Source organism: Macaca thibetana, chromosome 10 (genome assembly GCF_024542745.1).
Source record: "Macaca thibetana thibetana isolate TM-01 chromosome 10, ASM2454274v1, whole genome shotgun sequence".
NCBI lineage: Eukaryota > Metazoa > Chordata > Mammalia > Primates > Cercopithecidae > Macaca > Macaca thibetana.
The window spans coordinates 79,559,971-79,565,970 of record NC_065587.1 but is presented as its reverse complement, the minus strand read 5'-3'; the positions used below and the strand labels follow the sequence as shown (position 1 = coordinate 79,565,970).

The following is a 6,000-nucleotide window of genomic DNA, read 5'->3' as shown; positions in this document are numbered from 1 at the left end:
TGGATATTGTGCTTTAGAGGAATTATCTCATCTGTTTCTCAAGTAATTCTGTGGGCAAGAAACCATATCATGTCCATTTGGGGATTCAGAGAGGTTAAGCAATTAGGCTGAAGTCACATGGATAGCAGGTGATGCACTCAGAATTCCAATCCCAGCAGCTAAACTCCAGGGTTCTTACTTTAAAGACACGTTATGTTAACACATGTTATGTTAACTCCTCCTCCCTCCCAAAAGTTTGGGAAAGGAGCTGGTAAACTTTCTTCTGGAACTGAGCATAAGTTGCCTACTACCACAGTTTGGCTTAGTGCTTGTGATCTGAGAAACATTTAGAGTTCTGCTGCACAGAGGTACCCTGTTCTGTCAGGAATCCAGACATCTGTCTCCTAATAGAGAAGCCATTCTTAGCTGCATTTGGGCATGGGGCTCTTGAGAATCCCAATGCCCAGTTCACGCCCCAGTTAGATTACACAAGAATGCCTGGGGTTGGGAGAGGCAGAACCTACGCATCAGTATTTTTAAAATATTCTCTGGTGATTCCAATGTGCTGCCAAGATTGAGAATCACTAACTTAGTAAAACATCAGGCAACATCAAGCAAATTAAGAAGCTTCTTTTTATGAGTGGCAGAGCTATCCCCCAATCTCTAAAGTCATAGTATTAAGTAATCAAATTCATGATCTTCCTCTATAACAAGTAAGCTAGGGAGAAACCTGCCTCACAGTATCCAAAATTGTACATGGCTGTAAAAAATATAATTTTGATCTTGAAATCCAGAAGACATGGGTTTGGGTTCTGTCTTGCTCTGTTTAGGCTACTGCGAGGAAATAACATAAACTGGGTAGCTTATAAACAACAGAGATGGATTTCTCACACTTCTGAAGACTGGGAAGCCCAAGATCAAGGCGCCAGCAGATTTCGAGCCTGATGAGGGCCCACTTTCTGACTCATAGATGGTGCTTTCTTGCTGTGTCCTCACACAGTGGAAGGGACAAAAAGGGCATTAATCCCATTTATGAGGGCTCTGTCCTCATGACCTAACCACTTCCAAAAAGCCCCACCTCCAAATACTATCACATTGGTGATTGGTTTCAACATTTAGTTTTGGAGGGACGCAAACAATCAGACCATAGCAGGTTCCATCACTCTGTCATGTGCTAGCTGTGTGACTTTTTAAAATTACAGCAAAATACACATAACCCAAAATTTACCATCTTAACTATTTTAAATGTACAGTCCAGTGGTATTAATTACATTCACATTTTTGTGCAACCATCACCACCTTCCATCTCTAGAACTCTTTTTATCTACAAAATTGAAACTCTATATCTATTAAACAACCCCCTATTTTCCTCTCTCCAGCCCCTTACAACCATTATTCTACTTTCTGTCTCCAGGAGTTTGACTACTATAGGTTTCTCATATAAGGAGAATCATGCAGTATTTGACCTTTTGTGACTGGCTTATTTCACTTAGCATGATGTCTTCAAGTTTTATCTATGTTGTAGCATATGTCATAATTTTCTTCCTTTTTAAGGCTGCATAATATTCCATTATTTTCATACACTGTATTTTGTTAATCTATTCATCTATTGATGGGCATTTAAGTTGCTTCCACATTTTGACTGTCGTGAATAATGCTGCTATGAACATGAGTGTACAAATACCTCCCTGAGACCCTATTCTTAATTATTTTATATATATATTCAGAAGTAGAATTATTGGGTCATGAGCTGTGTGATTTTAGGCTATTCATTTAAATCTCTCTGAGCATCTATTTCCTCATCTGTAAAATGTATGTTTATTAAACGTGGTTCTAGGTAATAGGAATACCACAATGAACAAGACAGGCAAGTTTCCTGTCTGGAAGAAACAATTTCTACTTCCAGGTACCATAACATGAATGAGATGATTGAGGTTTTCTGACTTTCACTGAAGATTTGACCCAGAAAGGTTTGATCTTCTCACTAGGGGTTAAGGACTTTTGTATCAAGAAACAAAAAGTAGTTCAACTGGGAGTTTAAGAGTAATGAGGCCAGGTGTGGTGGCTCATGCCTGTAATCCCAGCACTTTCAGAGGCTAAGGCAGGTGGATCACCTGAGTTGCCTGAATTCAGGGGTTTGAGACTAGCCTGGCCACCCCGGTCAACACGGTGAAACCCCATCTCTACTAAAAATATAAAAAAGTCCACCAGGCGTGGTGGTGGGCACCTGCAATCCCAGCTACTTAAGAGGCTGAGACAGGAGAATTGCTTGATCCTGGGAGGCAGAGGTTGCAGTGAGCCAAGATTGCACCATTGTACTCTCTAGCCTGTGCAACAAGAGTGAAACTCCATCTAAAAAAAAAAAAAAAAAAAAAAAAAAAAAAAAAAAAAAAAAACAAGTGATGAATGCAAAAGGAAGAAGAAGGGCCACTGTTTCATCTTTGAAGAAGGAAAACCTGGGTCCTGGAGTTGTAGCTGGATGAGGAAACTGCCTATCCCAACCATGTTTTCCCATGGGTTTGGCATTAGCAAGAATTCATTCCAGAACTTAATTAGACATTTCAAAAACTCTTTCTTAAGAAGAAAGAGAAAAAAAAAATATCCCAAGTGTCACACACACACAAATATCCTTCACTCTTAGATGCATTTTGGAAAACCTTCTGAGATAGCTTACAACAATATAAATCTATGAACTCTGCAAGCCAAAAATCACTATATAACCAAAAACGAGTGGGCTCCAAATGATTTTTTTAAGTCGCTCTTTCAAGCAATCTCATACATCCAAATTCAAGATGATTATTTTCTAAAGCAATAAAAAAGGAGGGTGGAATATGAGGGTAAGAGATAAACCTGTCAGTAAACTCCAGGCAGCACCTTTTAAGGGAAAAATTAATTCTTTTAAAAATACAGAAAAATACTAGGATAATACAACAAACATCCATGATCCAATCACTCTCATTGTTGGTTTTTCATTCACCTAATTGCAGTGCAAATTACATACAATAAAATGCACGTTTTAAATTTTTGATAAGTATGCACACCTGTGTAACAGCCTACCTCAATCAAGATACAAAATATTTCTATCATTCCAGAAAGTTATCTCATTTTCCTTTGTGGTCAGCCTACTCCTGGCTCCAGGAAAAAACAGATCTGACTTCAATCACTGTAGATTAATTTTGCATACACTGGAATTTCAATTAAATGGAGTCTACAGCACATACTGTTTTCTGTATGGTTTCCTTCACTCGTATAATGCCTGACTGATCCATCTGTGTTACTGCATGTATCAGAAGTTCCTCTTTTTATTTCTGAGTTGTATTCCCTCATCCAGAGGAAATTGCTATATCCATTAATTTAGTTTGTTTTCAGTGCTTGACTATTACAAATAAAGCCACCATAAATTTAAACAAAATTTTTTCATTTGTATACATTTATGGAGTACACGCGTAATTTTTTTTTTTTTTTTTAGATGGAGTCTCACTCTGTTTCCCAGGCTAGAGAGTGCAGTGGCGCAATCTCAGCTCACTGCAGCCTCTGCCTCCCGGGTTCAAGCAATTCTCCTGCCTCAGCCTCCCGAGTAGCTGGGGCTACAGGCATGCGTCACCATCCCCAACTAAATTTTTTTGTATTTTTAGTAGAGACGGGTTTTCACCATGTTAGCCAGGATGGTCTCCATCTCTTGACCTTGTGATCCACCCGCCTCAGCCTCCCAAAGTGCTGGGATTACAGGTGTAAGCCACCATGCCCAGCCCGGCAATTTTTAACATACACAGATTACATAGTAGTCAAGTCAGGGCATTTAGAGTATTCATCGCCCAGATAACATACATTACACCTACTAAGTAATTTCTCATTTTCCAATCCCCTACCACCTCCTCACCCTTCTAAGTCTCCACTGTCTATCATTCCACTCTCTGTGTCTGCCTTTACACATTGTTTAGCTCCCACTTATGAATGGATGGGATATTTATCTTTGTCTGACTTGTTTCACTTAAGGTAATGGTCTCCAGTTTCATCCATGTTGCTGCAAAAGACATGATTTCATTCGTTTTATGACTGAATAGTATTCCATTGTGGGTATACAAGTCTTTTCTGTGAACATAAGCTTTCATTTATCTTGGGGAATATCCAGGAGAAGAATTGCTAGATCATGGGTTAAATGGATAATTTAAATTTATAATAAACCGTTAAACTGTTTTCCTAAAGAGTTGCACAATTTTACACTCATACCAACAATATATGAGACATCCAGTTGCTCCAGATCCATGTTGAAGCTTGGTATTGTCAATTTTTTTTTTTTTTTTTTTTTTTTTTTTGAGACGGAGTCTCACTCTGTCGCCCAGGCTGGAGTGCAGTGGCCGGATCTCAGCTCACTGGAAGCTCCGCCTCCCGGGTTCACGCCAGCCTCCGGAGTAGCTGGGACTACAGGCGCCCGCCACCTCGCCCGGCTAATTTTTTGTATTTTTTTTTTTTAGTAGAGACGGGGTTTCACCGTGTTAGCCAGGATGGTCTCGATCTCCTGACCTCGTGATCTGCCCGTCTTGGCCTCCCAAAGTGCTGGGATTACAGGCTTGAGCCACCGCGCCCGACCGGTATTGTCAATTTTTTTTAATTTGCTCTTCTGATGTTTATATATTGATATCTCATTATGTTTTTAATTTGCGTTTCCTTCATGACTAAAAACACTGACCATCTTTTCATGGGCTTATTGGCTAAATTAATCAGCTTGGGCAGCCATAAGAGAATACCATAGGCTGGATGGCTCAAACAACAGAATTTTATTTTACGTTTTTACAGTTCTGAAGGCTGAATGTCTGGATCAGGGTACTAGCATGGTTGAGATCTGGTGAAGGTTTCTTCCTCGTGTGCAGTTAGCCACTCTCTTGCTGTGTCTTCACATACGAGAGAGAGAGAGAAAAAAGAGTGCTCTCTAATGCCTCCTGTTATAAGGGTTTGTCCCATCAAACCAAGGCCCTACTCTCATGACCTTGCCTAATCCTAATTACCTCCTAAGAGCTCCATCTCCAAATACAGTCACACTGAGGGTTAGGGCTTCGACATATACATTTTTGAAGGACATAGATATTTAGTCCATTACGTTAACCACTCCTATAACCTCTTTTTTGAAGTGTCTATTTTTGTATTGAGTTGTCTGTCATTTTATTATTGAATTTAAGGGTTATTTATATATTTCGATAGAAGTCCTTCATCAGACATGTTATTGCAAATATTTTCTCTTAAGATGTGTATACGATGCATTTTCTTAATAATATATTTTGAAAAGCAGAGGTTTTAGTTTTGATCACATACATGTAATCATTTTTTTCTTTTAAAATTAGTGCTTTTGAGTTACGTCTAAGAAATCTTTGCCCATCCCAATGTTGTGAAGACTTTCTCCCATAGCTCCTTGCAGAAGTTTTATATTTTTAGCTTATATGTTTAGTTTTACATTTTTAGCTTTTGTGTTTAGGTCTAGAATCCAATTTGAGTTAGTTGTTATATATGTCGTGAGATGAGATTTTTTCTTTGAAGATATTCAGTTGTTCCAGAAGACTTTGTTGTAAGATTTATTCTTTCTCCACTAAATTATGTAATCACTTTGTCAAAAATCAATTGACCGTATATGCATGGGCCCATTTCTAGACTCTCTATTCTGTTCAATTGATTGGCATGCCTGCCTTTGCAACAATACTACAATGTCACTTATTGTAACTTCAGCATAAATTTTGAAATCAATAGGGAAAGTTCTACAATTTTGTTCCTTGTCAAGATTCTTTTGGCTATTCTAGGTCTTTTGCTTTTCCATCCAAATCTTAGTTTTTAAATTTCTAGGAAAGAGCCTGGTGGTATTCTGATTAAAACAGAACAATTTGGGGAATGTATAATAGATATTTTACATTATTGAGTCTTCTAAAACCATAAATGTGGTAATATTACCATTTGTTCAGATCTTTCTTAATTTCTCTCAGCAATGTTTTGTAGATGTTACCTGGAAATACAGTCATCTAAAGATTTGGCTGG

General features: G+C 38.4%; 1 long non-coding RNA gene across 1 annotated transcript in view; it reads right to left on the bottom strand.

Annotated features, from left to right (window-relative positions):
* Positions 1 to 4,638: 4,638 nt before the first annotated feature.
* LOC126929053 (uncharacterized) overlaps positions 4,639 to 6,000 on the bottom strand; it is a 36,895-nt gene continuing 35,533 nt past the window's right edge. Inside the window, exon 4 of the long non-coding RNA XR_007717047.1 lies at positions 4,639 to 4,871. This is a non-coding gene — a long non-coding RNA (uncharacterized LOC126929053). The remainder of the gene's footprint in view (positions 4,872 to 6,000) is intronic.